The following is an 18,621-nucleotide window of genomic DNA, read 5'->3' as shown; positions in this document are numbered from 1 at the left end:
AAGCAGGATGACGTCATAAGCGTTGAAACGATGGAAGTAGATCTGGCAACAAACAGTGGTACGAGATGAGGTAGTATACCTCTGCTTTTACTCTGCTCACAAGGCAAAGACCGGCAGAGAATTTTTAATTGGTAACAATGTTTGTCCGTCGGACATTGTTCGACCGTGTGGACGCACCTTTAGACTTTCAAGATTTGCTAACTTATGCACTTTAGGGCACATCTACATTTCAGCAACTGTATTCTGCATGTATCACAAACAGCATGAAAACAAATCCAGCCATCAGCGGAGAGCAGGTCTTTGGAAAATGCAAGACGATTACATGAGAAACACTACTTTATTGACCTGTTAAGGGCATGGTGATGTGGATCTTACAAAATAGTCTTATCTTGTCTTGTGCATTTTCACAGTCCTCTACCATATCCTGGAATCTTTGGCATAGACATGGAGTCACACAGAATCTTTGTTATTTATTTCACATTACTCTGGCGCAAAAACAAGGTAGCCAAAACTACTCCATGTAGTACGTCCTCTTTCCTCACTGGCAGCATGTCAAAGACTGAATCATGTTGCGTAGATTTGATGTTTGAGACAGTGAGATCTGAAACAATGGTTTGACAAAGTATCAGAGTTGGCAGAGACAATGGTCCACAGACATATATGGTGTCTATGGCTTGTTTTGCTTTATATCGTTTGGATGCGACCTGAGAAGTCGGTGTCCACTGACTTATATTAGCTTTCAGCATTAACTAACCTGAGTTCTGAGCAGAGAATCTTTATATAAGTTTTGAACATAGTCAGCACTGTTCTGATGAACATGTGTTCCGAATAGTTGCTGTATTATGAAGGCTTTCAACTTTACACATCTCTGTTGGCTGATTGGATAGCGTCACTGTCTGTCCTGATTTCGTTCCCGTCCACTTGGACGGTGGTTCGATCCCATGGGGGGACGAAATTATTATCAACTAAAAAAATTCCCCTTCGGTACATATATGAAAATATATCAATTCCAAGGTAGAGTGAATTTAGATATTAAAGGACATTTGTAGCTCAAATGACATCCTGTGCTATGTAGGCTAGTTATGATCTCATGTAGGGCTCTGACATTGGCCAGCCAGTGCTCTGATCAGTAGCCAGTCTGTGTCTATTGTATATAAATATTCACCAGTCAACACTGCCTGTAAAATTAAACACTTGGGCAATTTGCAGGAAAATGGTGAAGTTTCAATTTCACTGAGGAATATATATTTTTATAAAACTTTTTTTTAACTAGCGTTTCCATATGTCCTAAACTATATATTTTTACTGGGTCAAATATATCATGTTATTACCTACGAATGGAAGTTAGTGGTTTTGTTCGCTCAGGTGTGTGTGTGTGTATTTTTGAGTTTACATTACATCTCGAGAGTGATTGAGTGGTTCTGTGTAGCCACTTTCATTCGGTCCCCTCTCTGGATGACGAATTATTGGCGTTTGTTGTTGATAGTTGGGAAATTAACTGCACCTTGACTCCATCTTGTCTGTTATGATGAAAATATTTCCAACTTTTATAAATGAAACCGGAGATCGGGACCCATAGATTAGGTAAACAAATATATTATTATTATTATTATTATATTATTATTATTATTATTATTATTATTATTATTACGATGAAGGCAATCTTCACTGAATGGCTCTCTGTCTTTATTTTTATTGATTATCGTGAATTGTTAGATTAAAGGAGATTCTCATTTCGAGCACTTCATTGAGGAGTGATGTTTAATGCTAGTCCGGTGTTCAGTAGTAATATTAATAATGATTAAAATGCCTAATTAAAAGATCATCTAATGAATGTCCGAGCCAGCAGGTTTTTTTATATTAAATATCTGGCAGTTGATTTTTCTGGAACCTTTTCTCCACAATATCGAGCAAAGAAAATTCGAGGGGAAATTGGCTGGAGTATGAAAAATTCCTCATCTTTTATTATTAGTTGTAATTTAAGAGTTGCAGCATTTCTTCCGAGACTTTCTCTTTTTTTCGGCAAATGCTCTTGAATAAGTAGAAATCGCCGCTGCAGTCGGAGAATCGACATTGATCCAGCAACTAATATCTGACGATAATTACTTCCGTCGGAATAGATACAATTTTGAGACGGAAGATTTTGAATTTTACGACAGAGAATGAAGTCGATTCGGACTCACGTGGCTGTTTGGGGGTGGTGGTGGTTGGGGGGGGGGGGGGGGGGGTTGGCTTAGGGACGGGACAGAGGCATGAAGTTCGATTCGAGCTCACTTGGCTGTTTGGGGGTTGGGTTGGTGGTTGTTCGGGGGGGTTGGGCAGGGGGGGGGGGGATTGGCTTAGGACGGGAACGGAGGCGGTCGTGAAGCTCTTTTCTTGGGATAAAAATTAAGAAAAAAGCTTGTTGAGGGGAATAGGGGGTCGTGGCAACTGGACGAGATAGGAGGGGGTTGGATTGTGGGAGGTGGGGGATGGATTGTGGGTGGGAGTGGATGTTGTGGGGTTGGGTAGATGGGTTGGTTAAGGACATGGGCCAAAACTTAGCAGTTTTGTCCATCGAAAGGATAAATTTTGGGAAAAGATTTTGTCCGTCCGTTGATGTTCGTGATGCAAACTTGTTTTGGTTTTCTAACGTTTCAGGCCATATATGCCATGAAAATTTTGTTTTATTACCTTCTAAGAAAACTTATTTTTTAAGTAACTGTGAAAGAGGGTTATTTCCGGTTACTGATAGCTTCGGAAAGATAAATACAATGCTAATCAATAATAAATTTCCTCTCACCGTTAAATCTCGGTTGTGTGTTTCATAGACCATATGATACAGAAAGCAATTGTTGAAATTAGTCATTGCCTAACGTTTTTCCATGAGCGTCAAACAAAGAAAACGGATTTCTTCCCGAATTGTATTACAGAAAATGGGTTCAGATGGCTAGCTCGTAGCGCCAACGTTGCTTAATTACGTGTTTATTTCATAATGAATGAATGAACAGGTGGCGTTCTTCATAGGGTTTGTACACGTTTTACTCATAACCGAATCTTACATAAGATGATTCATTTCATTCATAAAGCTAGTATATGTACTGTAATGCTGTTTGAGTATCACTAAAGTATTGCAATGCTATTTATATTTACAAATGTTAAGGAACAACTATTCGCTTTACTATATATATATATATATATATATATATATATATATATATATATATATATATATATATGTGTGTGTGTGTGTTGTGTGTGTGTGTGTGTGTGTGTGTGTGTGTGTGTACATATAATTTGAAGAAGTCTAGGTAAATTTCTAAACTAGAACTTGTTCACGGAAAGGCGAAGAACGTTATTATGAACCCAGTTCATATGGAAATAGCCCACGGGAGTCATGGACTTGGAATTTAAGTTTCTAATATGATGTTCTTTTGAAAGAAGTAACAAACGTAATTGGAAATACAAAAAGAAAGTAACAGATTGATAAATAAGTAGATAAGATTGTAGATAAATGAGTAAAATACAAGGCGAATTGTTTTTGGGCATCAATGCATCGCATCTTCGCTGGAACTTGTGAGGTTCCAGGTTCACAACATCCTCCTCTAGGAGGCTGTTCCACCGTCCCCCAAACGGTGTGAGGAATAAAGGACCTCTGGAATTGAGAAGTTCCAAAGCGGGGCGCATTTACTGCATATTAAACTGCTGTTTGGGAGATCTGGTCGCTCTCGGCAGGAAAAGAGGATCGGGGATCAATTGTGAATTTGAAAGATATATATTGAAATACACCACGTTAATGGTCCAAGGTATAACTGCTCATGTTAAGAAATAGGAACCTACCTCCACGAACTAATTACTCTATCTAAAAGAGATAAATCTTGCAGAAGCGGACATCCGCTCCAGCGACCAGTAATCTAGTAGAGGAGACAGATGACCTAAAACAGGCTGCACTGCATTTTTAACTGTTATAAATATATGAGGCCTCATGTACAATACTTGCTTTCCGTGCTGGATCTACTGACACTTTCATGAGTCAAAAGTTACACCAAGTATAGTTAAAGCTTCAGACTCTTTCGGCGGCAGTCCCATCCACTTGCAGGGGAGGATGGGGTGGAAAACCCGACGAGATCTGCTGATCGATAATGTTTTCGTTCTACTGGAGTTCAGCCTCATACCCCACCGACTGCACCATTGACTAATCCTCTCCGTGTTAGGGTCACTCAAGGCAGTTTTTGTTTTCCTCATAAGTGGTGACTTTACTACACCCACAAGTGTTGCATCGTCGGCCCACTGAACAGTCTTGTTTTCCAGACCAGCATCCATATGTGGTCGCGGGTTCGATTCTCGGCCATTCCATTGAGGAGTGAGAGATGTGTATTTCTGGTGATAGAAGTTCACTGTCGACGTGGTTCGGAAGTCACGTAAAGCCGTTGGTGCCGTTGCTGAATAGCCACTGGTTCCATGCAACGTAAAAACACCATACAAACAAACAAACAAACATATCACATTAATGACAGCGGACCAAGAATACTACCCCGTGGAACTCCAGACACAACAGGTCTTCGTTCGCAAAAGCTCCCATCAAAACACCAGAACGACCAAGCAGTCATTTTGACTGCTTTGGGAAATTGAAATGATTAGCATGGCTTAACTACCATCGTTATTCAGTTGATGCTGCATGACTTTTGCTAACTTAGTGAGTAGTTCATTATGGTGAAATAATTTAGTTAATTTCCATATAACTTTTTTCAGTACAACCCCCACTACTACAAACGGCCAAGCAGTCATTTTAACTGCCCTGCCTACAAGCTTCAACCATGTCTAGTGACCAAACCTGTATAAGACGCGTAAGGAAAGACATGTTCAGTTCCATCGCAACATACACTTCTTAGCTTGATTAATATGCGTTTAGCTTTCCCACTATCAATATGTCGCGTAATAAGTTGAATGATGATGAAATATTAGAAGAGTTATTGAAGGATTCAGATTCAGATTCAGATTCTGTTGAGGAAAGTAAATCTGATGAAGATGAGTACATTGTACAAGAAGAGGAATCAAGTTCTGATGATGAAGTCAGCCAATCTGAGGGTGATGAGGAGTCGGAAGTGATAACATCAAATTTAGGTTAGTATCGTATTCTCTCTCTCTCTCTCTCTCTCTCTCTCTCTCTCTCTCTCTCTGTTTCATGTCCTTTGTAATATATATATATATATATATATATATATATATATATATATATATATATCTTGCCATAGGAGCTTTACCATTATCTATTATTATTGTTTTTGCTATTGTTGTTGTTGTTATTACTGTTGTTATTATTATCATTATTATTATCATGTTTTTTTATATTTTGTTAAAATATTAGCCTACTGTGTATTTTTTTCTTTCTGAATTCATTATCCCTCACATTTTACAGAGGAACTCCCTTCTCAAGAAGAGGATTTATCATCAAACACGATTAGAGCTAAATGTGGTACGGTGTGGAAAGTAACATCTCAAGCAGATGAAGATTGTGGACTACATGAGTGCATTTTCGATACTTATAGATGATTTTATCATTGAACATATCAGGAAATGCACTGAAGCTCAAGGCAGAAGAGTCTTGAAAAACGATAATTACAAAGTATCTCGTGAAGAAATTCTAGCAGTAATTGGAATCATGTATGCTCGTGGGATATTGGGAAAGAATCAGTCAATTGATCATCTATGGTCAAGAAAATGGGGTCCACCCTTTTTCAGGGATACAATGCCACGTCACAAATTCAAAGAGCTAATGCGGTTTATAAGATTTGACATAAGAACAATGAGGTCAGAACGTTTACGTACAGATAAGTTTGCTTATATTTCTGAAGTGTGGGATAGATTCATTGAGAATTGCAAAGCTGCTTATAAGCCACATGAGAACATCACAATTGATGAACAACTTTTTCCCTCAAAATGCCGATGTCCTTTTCTATAGTATATGGGATATAAACCAGACAAATTTGGAATAAAGTTTTGGATTGCTGCTGATACAGAATCAAAGTATATGCTGAATGCTTTCCCTTACTTGGGAAAAGATGAATTTCGACCAGCAAATCAGCTCTTATCAACTCATGTTGTGCTAAGACTAAAGGAACCATTCACTGGGAAAGGTAGAAATGTCACAACTGACAATTTCTTCACATCGCTTCAGTTAGCTGAACATCTGAAAGCAAAAAACACCAGCATTGTTGGCACAATGAATAAAGCCCGTAGAGAAATTCCATCTCAAATGAAGTCATGGAAAGGTCAACTGTATGATAGATACACTTCTGCCGAAGAATAAGGATACGACCTTGGCAATATACCAAAGTAAGAAAAACAAGAGTCTTTATACTCAGTTCACTTCATCGCACTGTTTCAATAGGAGATGGACAGAAAAAAAGCCAGAAACTGTTGCGTATTACAATGCAACAAAATTTGGAATAGACGTACTTGACCAAACGGCACGTAATTATTCCACAAGGTGCCCTTCCAGACGTTGGCCTGTTCATGTATTTTACAATATTCTTGATCTTGCAAGTATCAATGCATGGATATTGTATTCAGAGGTCACAGGGTAAAAACTAAGCCGTCATGATTTTAATCTTGGATTAGCAGAGGAATTGGCATATTCTTTGAAAAATCTAGAGTTGGCAGAAAGTGCCGAAGATTCTGATGAGATTTTGGAAGAGGAGAGTAGAACACCAAATAAGAAACGGAAGCAATGCCAAATCCGCCTGTGCTAAAACAACAAAACCGTGATGACCTGCAAAAAATGTGAGAAATATGTGTGTGGAAAATGCACTGCTGTAACTAAACAAATTGTATTTTGTAAATTGTGTAAGAAGTGAGGATATAAATGTTATTCATCACAGACCTAATATTCAAAATTCTGTCATATCAAAACAGACCTACTATTTCAAAACAGCAAAAACATTTCTCCAAATCAATATGGATGTTTATTTTACAAGTTGTTTGGCTAATACCAAGTAACACCTGAATTTACAATTTTGAGGACGTTTCCCATAATATATAATTTTTATTTGCTTTGAATTTTTATCACTTTTTGCTATTATTGTACATTTTCTTTTAGAGGAAGAAATGAAGAACTTTATTTTTTAAAGAAAATGTAATCCTATAAAGAAAGCACAATAAAGAAACAAAAAAAAAATGATTTTTATTTTCATTCCTATAGTTATCTAGAATGGAAAAACTTTGTAAAACTATATATTTAAGCATAGCCTTAACATGTAATTCCTCCTTGATTTCAATGCAAATGGTATACTAACTGGCATAAAGTAGCAACAGAACTAATAAACTAATTTTATTGGGTAATTAGATAGTTTTCCATAAAAGCAGTCAAAATGACTGCTTGGCCGTTAATGGTAGGTGCAGGACCTTGGCCTTTCAAGTGTTAAGGAATTCTTGAAGTAATCCTGAAACATACCCACCCACTCCAAGATTCTGAAGTTTATGAAAAAGTGTCTTGTAATTTGCTAAATCGAAAGTAGTTATAAATATATTTACATTATTTTGACCTGTGAAATTTTTATGTCAAATGACTGTTTCCATGATGATCTTATTAGGATACAGACTGTGTCATTTTCTCTCAACGCACACGGAGCTTTGGGCAAAGGGTATCGTATTACTTAGATCTTTATAAGTGATGTTTATCCTTAGAAATAATGCGAGCTGCCACAAGATGAGCATCGTAACTTGTGGTCCCGTCTGTATTTCTGGTTCTTTGTTAGAATTCCGCAGTGAAGTTGACCGACTTCTAATTTGCGAACATGCTTTAGATAACCAAAAGATTCAAGTGTATGGGCCATAGCTATTTGTAGACAGTCAATCAAGCTGTGAGGAAGAGCTACTATTTTGTTGAATAATTAATGGACAAAATGAAAAGTCTAAAACCTCTAAAAGCACGTTTATGAAGGGTACAAGCAAGATAAAATAGACAATAAATGTGAGGCGGAAGAGCAAATATCCATATAGGCGTAAAAAAGTAGTTGAGCTACATTACTAATTGTTTAAACATCTTTATATCTACAGAGAAATTGGAATATCAGTAACTGGATAAAAGTTCTGAGTAAGTCGGGGACCACAAAACCTGAGCAAATCGGGAAAAATTGGTACCGAGGAACATTCTAACAAATTTAAGATTCACTAGGCATTTGTAATTAAATATTGTACTCAATTTATTAGGCGTTATTTGATCCCTCAAATTGTTGAAGCTGTAAAGTCCACCGATGGCATGAAGGATGGTTTAGTCAACAATGAACCATAATTTTCATCAAAGAATTTGTCGTTAGGCAATTTGCTTTTTTTTTTTTTTTTTTTGTGCGTCGAGGTTTTATGTTATCTTACGTGCCATTGCAAACGGAAGATATTTACCCCTTATTCCATAGCATTAAGTTGTTACTAATATTTACGTTTGATAATGCACATGTGCGAGGTTTTAATGCGGGCTTCTGCGTACTGTAAAGATTGGGTTTATGGTATTATGAATGAGTGAGAGGCGTAATACATAAATATCAAGGCGAAAAACATGAAGTGTTTTGTTTTTTTTTTTTTTTTTTTTTTTTTTTTTTCTGAGTGCAGTGTTTTGCGCTTCCACAGCTTACCTGGTTAACTGTTTTTAAAGATATATCCTAGTTTCAGTGCCAGCTCCTTTCATTTTTGTTAATTTTTCCATTTATGGGCATTTTACATTGGAAGTATGCTAGGCAAGCTTATAGCTTTTCGAATCATTCGGATAGAACTCATGCGCATTACAAATAATAATAATAATAATAATAATAATAATAATAATAATAATAATAATAATAATAATAATAATAATAATAATAATGTGACAAAACACACCTCTTACATAAAGGCACCTTTGTATCATGATGTCAAATCCTCATAACTGTGCCATCAGTATGCAATATGATTTAACATTTGCAGTTGCAACTAAGGAATAACTTGAGTATCCTGAAAGAGGCTTTCGTATTCTCCCTTTCTAATCAATCTTCAGCGCTTAAAGTGCAAGAGCGTTCGCGTGTGAACGCGCGTGCGTGTTCGTGCGTTAACTCATCAGTGTATATAATATATTATAATTTTATCTACTTTTTCAATCGAAGCAGGAACAATTTGTTGCCCCGTTAGATTATCTACTTCATCTACATCACTGCGACGTCGTTGATGCAACGCCAGTATATCCCTTATAATCAGTCAATCAATACTTCATTCTAATCATACGCCTTGCTGGCAAGCACAAGCCTCCCTGCACGCGTGTGTACGTGTGTACGTGTGTGTGTGTGTGTGTGCACAGGAATGTGGGCCTGCGTTTGAAAGACCCGAAATTCCCGATCACCAAACGAGCCAATTACACCTATATGGACTCCAGGTGATTTGTTTATCGCTGGAAAGAATCGCACCTTATCAGTATATTAATCGTCGTTTTAATTTGCGCCGCGTCTCCTCTATTCACGTAGCGATGTGTCTTGTTGGCTCTGCGAAGGCATTTATTAATACAGCGAAAGGTTCCATTATGGCGACCGATGCTGGCTGGCTCTCGAGAGAACAAGTGAAAATGGGGAGAGAGAGAGAGAGAAACGGTAGGCAAGAGCAAGAGCAGAGAGAGAGAGAGAGAGAGAGAGAGAGAGAGGGAGAAACGGTAGGCAAGAGCAAGAGCAACAGAGGGAGAGAGACAGAGAGAAACGGTAGGCTGGAGAGAGAGAGAGAGAGAGAGAGAGAGAGAGAGAGAGAGAGAGAGATAGGCAGGCAGGCAGGCAGGCAGGAGGCAGGCAAGTTTCCCTTGGGCGTGCCAGCAACGATACACATACCCTTTTAATGAATACCTGCCTTTCAATATACTCCAAGTTAACGGCCGATACACAAAAAATCGCACGACATCTCACCTTTCCTCGGGATAGGAGCCGGTGATGAGATCCCGGGCGATTGGAAACGCAATTACGTTTTTCTCATATCAAATTTAACAGTAACAGGCATGAACGTGTTTTTTCCCTTTGGTCAAAACAAAGGTAGCGTCTATGCCTCATTTTCAGCCAACCTCGGCGCCGTTACCAGATCACACTGGGCGTCAAAACTTGCACACATCGCTTGCATTTGCTGCTGCAATCTCTTTCGCGCCTCCCTTGCAGCCGATGGCACAGATGAAAGGAGGATTTTAAAACCCCAAAAGAACAGAACGAATTGCTTGGGAAGAAAATGCCATTTTTTTTCCGGGTGAGTTTTTCAAGTTTTTCTTTCTACGTCAGTGTGTTGTACGTCGGTGTGCGTGCGTTTTGTGTGTGTGTGTGTGTGTACGTAAGTCTGTGGCAACAGTGACGCCTCATCGTCGTCGTCGTCGGTCGCTTATACATCGACAAAATGACAGATGACTCCCAGCTCCAGGGAGCCGATAGTAAGATAAAAACTCTTAATTAAATTTCTTGTGCCTTGTCAATTACACTTACGGTTTGCGAACGTCGACGCCTGATATGTCTCTTTCTTCCTCTTCTTCTTCTTCTTCCTTCTCTTCTTCTTCTTCTTCTTCCAAACTTGCGAGCGAAATTGATGAGTTGAAAAAATGCCAGGCTGTTTTATTTTTAGTTCGGGTCTCTTGGTTCTGATGTTTGTACGAGAGTACTCTCGTTATAATTTCTAAGGGAGTCTTACGGCGTTTGTGAGAGTTTTCCACTCGTGTTTGTGGGCTCCTTTGCACCTGCCGTTACTCTCTTGAGATACGTAGTTTCTGTCAGCCTTGATAATGTGGCGCCGCTTGTGATAAAACACTACGTCACTATTTCCCGTTTAAAATAAGTTCAAACGAATTTTTTATATATTCAATTTCTCGAGTCCAGGGCCAGATTAAAAGGTAAGTCAGGTGAATACAGAAGCAATACAAGAATTCCAAAGACAGGCAGCGAACTGGAAAGAAGGAACTGAATTGTGCAAACATACAGTATTTTTTTTTTTCAGTTGACTGATGGACATTTCTCTAATACACTGTTTCTAGGCTTCCATTTGAAATTTTGTGACAGAAAAAACGGAATGAAAACACTCCTTGGGTAAACAGCTCATAATGACTTCATTTCGGCACAATGCCTTCGAATATCGCGCTGTATTTACGTGGCAAGTACTCGCCTCTAGTTCAGTTTTTTGTATAATACCCATGTTTATGGCTTCATGTTTATTTGAAATTATATATACGCATCCTATATGCACAAATGAAAGTAAATATTTACATAAACACTCATGCACACGCATTGAACTTCAAACTTATTCCAGCATACAGAGAATGAAGGTTGGTAGTAACTTAGCTCTGAATATGTTTTTTGTCCTTGAAATATCAAAGAATTTTGACAAATCCTTTTCGGAGGCTCCTCTTAGCCAAACTCGCTGCTAGTCTTATTCCCCTATAGATTTATTTTCAAAATATTATAATTTGTGTCATTTTACTGTTACCACAATTATTTTCAAACCGCAGATGGAGTCTCTCGCTTGCATTTTCTTCTTTTAACCTTTTCATATTTGTTTTTACCAATGCTCGTAGAGTCTTTCTTTTCATAAGCAAATAATTAACTTTTCTCGAAATAATTATTTTATTTTGATAACGTAACGTTTCACCTTGAAACGTTTCCTGAACCACTAGAATAGGACGAGGGTAATTAACGAGGTATAATGATTTAAAGAAAAATTCCACATCTGATTTTTTTATTTGATAATTCTGCATACTTCCTTAATGTTAGAAAATTTACGAACCCTCATATTTAACAGGTACTGTGACTTTAGTAGAAAACATTAGCACACTTGGAAGGTTTAAATTAGAGGCCTTGTTAAGGCTTGTTGTGTATCATGGGAATGCTCTTCAGATACTGCTCAGTGCTCACATTTCTCCACTGTGCAGCTCCTCCGCCTTTACGAAAAACTTCCTCATCCATTTTCAGAGTAAAGAATTCTTAATCATTATTTTAGTTGTAGAAAGAGCTGGTTCGAAACTTTCTTTCCCACCAACAACATTACTTCCGTCCTGGGGTAAATATGTTCTGTTGAAAAGCCATTGTGTCTCTGTTGACATGAGCAGTGAATTAAGTACTGAATTAAGTACCTTGTATGTGGTTTGCAGATCGCACTTGGTGGTAACCAGGAAACGGGCTTAGAGCCAGGCACCTTGTATGAAAATAGTCGCAAAGATTGTATGAGTAACAACTGGAGCAATTCACCTGTAAGGGTATTCGGCTTTTGCTCGCTAGGTCGATGAGTTGTTACTGGACTACCGCCCACAAGGCAGCCTTTAATTGGGCACCAGTATTTGTTGGGGTCAAGACAAAGAACTTAGGGCCATCAATCCCAACTCTAAAGGTTTTCTGAGAAACTAGAAGTCTGTACTCGTCTACAGTGCCACAAACTCTTCTAAGGGAAAAAATGTGCACGTTGTCAGAAAAATATACATGTACTTTTCCACAATAATCCCCTTCTTCATGTAAAAGGTGTCTCCAGTATTGTGGATGAGGTTTCTGCATCTTGATCTACTTTACCTTGACTGTAGCCTGCCACATTTGGGTAACTACTATACTCTGTTTTTTTCCATCTGTCCATATGCCTTTGGTGTTCGCGCATGGTAACACTGCGTCCCGGGCTTTAAATAGTTAAGCTATGTGTAAGTTGTAGGTAAATAAAAGGATATCTTGGTGTATATTTGCAACTGAAAAGTGTTTTCATAATTTACTGTATGCGAATTACACCGTTAATATTCGAAATAGGATATTATTCAAAGCCCGGGACGCAGTGTTACCATGCGCAAACCCACAGGCGGATGGACAGATGGAAAAAACAGAGTAAAGGTACATGATTGAACAGAGGCATAATTTATTTTGAAAGACCTAACTTGCGTATCCTATAGCTAGATATTGATGCCTGTGGCTCTGACTGGTGAGAAGATTCTTATGGCATGACACATACTTGTATTATGATGTATAATTATATATGCATTATGTATAAAATCATGTGTATCACATACATACATTCTTATGTATATTATACACACACGCACAAAAGCACACATACACGCGCACACACACACACACATATATATATATATATATATATATATATATATATATATATATCTATATATATATATATATATATATTAATATAGATATAATAATTTATATATATATATTTGTATAGATATATATAATTAGTATATGGAATATTATATATATCATACATACATACGTACATACGCATACACATTGGAGAAAGAAATTATATCATTATCTCTAAGCGAGATGGTGATAAAGAAGATAAACCATCATCATCCAGAAGGCAAACTCTTCAACAAAGCATTTCAACCAAAATATTGAGGACTACAGAGTCAGCCAACCGTTTCACGCCAATTATCTTTCAAGCCACTACATCTACCTACCAAGTTGCTAAAAAGTTTAAATCCCTTCTCACTCCCTATGCGCCCACAGGTCGATAAGTCTCATCAGCTACCAGATTTATTTACCTGCTTTGAATAGCTCCTCCATGCAGCAACATTTTGTCCTCAGCTGTAGTCTCTCTTTACTAATATAAGACCATCAACATTATTATGGACCATGCATAGGGATGAGATCTACAAGAACTAGACATCTCTGAAGACTTACTGTTAGCCATGTTGGAAACCTGCTAGAAGGAAGCCCTATTTCTCATGTAGAGGGGAACTGTTCAGACAGTAAATGGTCTGACAGTGGGTCGCCCTGTGGTTCTCTTTCCCAACATGGCATTTAATGCAAAAAGGACCATCCACATCAATTCCCTTCCTGAAATATATGCAAGGTACACCATTACTCCTGATTAGAATGACTCCCACCTGTTTACCACCTTTGGGATCAACTCCTGCCTAACCTTTACCTGTTCATGTAGGATGGAGGTCCATCTTCTTTACTTCTATAGGCAAGACCTCCTACCAGGAGTAAATTTCAGGATCAGGCTATTTAAGACAACCACCTATGTAGGCCACTACCTAGATGCCAGAGGGGTGTGCCTTGTTTCATGCAAAATTTGTACACATTCCGGAAAAATTTGAAACAGTATGCAGGCAGCCCAGCAACCTACCCCTCCCAAAGATAAGGTAATTGACTACCATAAAAAATTCTGTCACAACAGGTACTACCAAGAGGAATGTGATGTGTTTATGAGTATTATCAGGAGAGGAGTCAACCATAATAATCAGGATATCAGCATTGAATTAAGGATCATCTGCAAACACAACCTTACAAGATCCTTTGAAATGTGGAATATCACTCGTCCCAGGACCACCAGAAAAACGCCTCAGCGGCGTGGTTGGTATGGTATTAGCGTCCCACCTCGGTGGTCGCGGGTTCGATTCTCGGCCATTCCATTGAGGAGTGAGAGATGTGTATTTCTGGTGATAGAAGTTCACTCTCGACGTGGATCGGAAGTCACGTAAAGCCGTTGGTCCCGTTGCTGAATAACCATACTGGTTCCATGCAACGTAAAAGCACCATACAAACAAACAAACAAAGGGCCCCCAGGAAGGCCACAACCAATTTAGTATGAAAATTTTTATGTCAGGAGGATTGGTGTGATGGCTTCAACTATACACTGTGGGACTCGTCTACCCAGTGACACTTTCTGCAGTTCCTTAGAAACTAAATGATATTCCAACGCCTCACAGAAGTATATAACACGAAGATATCCTTGCAGAAGTTAATCAAACGGACCCACATAGCCTCACAGAAGTATATAACACGAAGATATCCTTGCAGAAGTTAATCAAACGGACCCACATAGTTCACAAAGAGACCAAGCTCCGGAAGCTGCAGCTTGCAGAAATGATCACTGTCACCTGTCAGCACCCACCAGGAGCAATGCATCTCTTAAATGCAGGCAGCAGCTCACCGGGATGATCACCCCCATCAGGAAGAGCAACCCTTCAGGAGCGCCACCCCAGCTTCAATCATCACTCAGCTAGACAGTTCATACTCGGAGCTAGCCAGTTCATACTCAGCTAGCCAGTTCATACTCAGCTAGCCAGTTCATACTCAGCTAGCCAGTTCATACTCGGAGCTAGCCAGTTCATACTCGGAGCTAGCCAGTTCATACTCAGCTAGCCAGTTCATACTCGGAGCTAGCCAGTTCATACTCGGAGCTAGCCAGTTCATACCAGAGCAGCCTCAAGGATTCAAAGAGCATATACTGTCAATTCCAGATAATCCCTTCAGCCCACAGCCATTGAAAATTCAGACCACTGATTGAGGCAGGTAAGCTGACTATGGCCATAACTATGGTAAAAAACCCAGCCTATCCAGCTTCTAGTTATACATAAAACTCGTCTCCCTCCCGGCAGATGGTGAAACCAAATCCCCACCCCCCTCCCCCTCTCTTCTCCATTCCTCTTCTATTTGGCTCAAAGTAGCTACTGTAAAACTTTCTCTCCAACGGACAGGTACTGTAAAGTTCAGAAAGGTTGTAACCCTGCCCGTTTCATTTTTCCTGTTCCAACATAACTGCCAAAATTCCTTTTTCCAATATATTTATTATTATTTTTTTTTATTCAACAGGTGGTTCCAGTTACGGGCTGCTCAAGAAGCAAGAGCTCGTGCCAGCAAGACTGGTTTAATCATCTGTTATCAGTGCTCTTGTCATCATTCTCAACTAGTAACCACCCTGAAATCTCCTCGGAAGGAGGAGAAAAACTCAAATTTAAGTGCAGAAGTCAACAGTTTTCTCTTGCTGTTACTTTGATAAGATTAAACGTGTTGACATATCGCAGCTAATGGGTTTACCCCGAGCTACACCAGTTGTATCAGTATCATTATCAGTAGCAATACCAGTCCTGGAATTTATGACTAAGTAAATGATCTCACTGAATTCTTTGCCAATGGCCATAAAAACATATTTTTCAGACATAAGAAGACTATTCTTAAGATTGTGCAAGCTGTTATCGCAGTTGATTTCGACCATAATATATATATATATATATATATATATATTATGATATATATATATATATAATATACCATACATACACATACATGCCACTACATACATATATGTGTGTATATGTATGCATTATGTGTAAAGAGTAATGAAAAGCAACATTTATTCGTACCAAAGCGTCCATATGAGCACTTCATCACAATACACGGTATATTATTATTCCACGTTTTCGTCATTCGCTCTCTCTCTCTCTCTCTCTCCTTCTCTCCTTAGTTTTTCACTCCAGGGGGCGTAGAGAGACCACCCACACTTTTTCCATCTTACTTACGCCCATATCCATCTCCAATGCAACACGGAAATAATCCCAAATGATGATCTCGAAACGACCGTAAAATTCGGCCTTAATGCAGAACGTAGTAAAGGCGATATTTTCCCTTAAATCTCAGTCGTGACTTGGGGAAGATTGCACGCAAAGGGTTAAAGATTAATATTCAATAACTTTTTTCTTCCTCTTCTTCTCTTTTTAACATGCTGTGAGGGTGATTGACGCAACTGACAACGCTTATGAAGGAAAATTCGACCGCTGCCAAACTTCAACCTTTGGGACACGTGGGGATTTGGTGGGGGAGAGGGTGGCGGGAGGTTACTATTTTGCTTTGGGTGTATCGTTATTTTTAATCTTCTCTTTTTCATTTTTTTACGTCGCCGTTAATGAGCAAGATTATCAGAGGAATTTTAGAGGAAGATGTAAATTTGAATACAATTAATTAAAGCGATGGGTCGGCAGTACCTCTCACTCGGGAAAAAGTATTTAAATTGTAGAAAGAAACAAACTTAATCACAAGGAACAACTTAAGAATATTATTCTCAATTAACAGAATGTATTTCTCTTTATGAGAGAGAGAGAGAGAGAGAGAGAGAGAGAGAGAGAGAGAGAGAGAGAATATACCAATGAATAACGTGAACACAATTTAGCATGAACGACCACAATCAAGCCGTATTCCAATAACGTAAAACGATGTACCTCCCAGATGGCAGCCACCAACAGAGAGAGAGAGAGAGAGAGAGAGAGAGCGTTAGTCAGCTCGGGCAGAAAAGTCAACAAGTCAGATTGGATCTTCGTCTTTGGATGTAAAGCGTTCCGGATAGCTTAATAGGTATACTCTTCCCACATAATGATCACGCACCAATAGGCGATCGGTAATTATCGAGCCCAATGGGTGATAAGAACCGCGCCGTGAGAGGGAGCCGACACTCGCGCTCGTTTCTCTATTTTCTTCCTTTTTTCAATTCTGTAGCGTTGGTTTATTAGCGAAGGGAGGGACTGAGAGATAGTCGACCTAAAAGAAGGAAGAGTTAGCTTCCTTCTCTAGGTATTAGCGTGTTTCTTGCGTCTGCATTCTTGTTCGTACGTCTTCTCTCTTTCTTTGTATAATATTTATTTTTTTTTATTTTTTTCCGTGGTGCTGGTGTACTATTAAGAAAAGGGAAAGTATTTGAAAATATTCAAGCCATAATGAGTTATATGTGGGTATTTATTTGTTGACTTACTCGTCTTATATTATGACTTTTATTTTTCCTACGTGATTAGTCTGTACTTTTTGCTATACTTCTCTCTCTCTCTCTCTCTCTCTCTCTCTCTCTCTCTCTCTCTCTCTCTCTCTCTCTCTCACCACAATTGGGGATTTTATTTTAAGGAGGTTTGCTTAGAAAGTTAATGGCCTTAGCGACTTGTTCTCAATGAATCTGTGCACACGTTGAATATTGATGATAGCGAGATAAAACCTGACAGACAGACGGGGAGGCATTGGAAATTATAACTGTTTAAGACTAATAAAAACGTGATAGAGAGAGAGAGAGAGAGAGAGAGAGAGAGAGAGAGAGAGAGAGAGAGAGAGTACTGAAACGAAGATTGATCTGATAATATTTAGTGTGTGGGTTCCAAATTATTTTTCCAAGTTCAGTCTGTCGCTTCCTGTGTGGTTAGATCCCCATTCTTTCTTGTTTCCCTAATGCCTGGGCTTGACAGGGACGCTTGGTTGGCCTAATCTAAAATATCCCAAAATAATAAGGTCATATTACAAACACACACACTTGTTTAAATTGATATTATTATGGAGAGCATACTGTAATTAAACAGTTGCTTTATTTGCTTGAAATTACGAGAAATTAGTATGTGTATTTCATAAGATATACAGCTATAAATCTTCCCCACTTTTATTTAAGAGATGAAAGGCTTTTAAAACCATCCATTACTGCAACATAAGTTTAAACCCGCTATCTTATATGAAGCTACTTAAAAATTTGCAAACGCGTTGAAATTAAGAAGTGCGATGAAAAAAGATAAAAAAGAGAAAAAATGATCTAATGAAAAATCAGAAAAAAAATATATAAAGCAGTATCAGCAGCAGGGAACAATTTTGTTCGTAAAATCCTTTGATATATCTAATAGTTATATTTTCCTCGCATGGGTGAGCGATTATTGCCTGTCCGGCCATAATCATTCGCTTGATATCATCTCGCAAGAAGATAATTATATATGTGATGAAATTTAAATTGATTTCGTAAATATGTTTAAGAGGAGAGCCCCATCATGCGACCGCCTCCATGGCCGACGGACGAAGATCTCCCGACGGACTGAAGGGCACAGGATCATATGGGTGAAGCCCAATATTAGTATTGGATCAGGTTAAA

The sequence above is a fragment of the Macrobrachium nipponense genome, chromosome 27, assembly GCF_015104395.2.
Source record: "Macrobrachium nipponense isolate FS-2020 chromosome 27, ASM1510439v2, whole genome shotgun sequence".
In the NCBI taxonomy this organism is placed as follows: Eukaryota; Metazoa; Arthropoda; class Malacostraca; order Decapoda; family Palaemonidae; genus Macrobrachium; species Macrobrachium nipponense.
Note: the sequence above shows the minus strand (reverse complement) of the source record.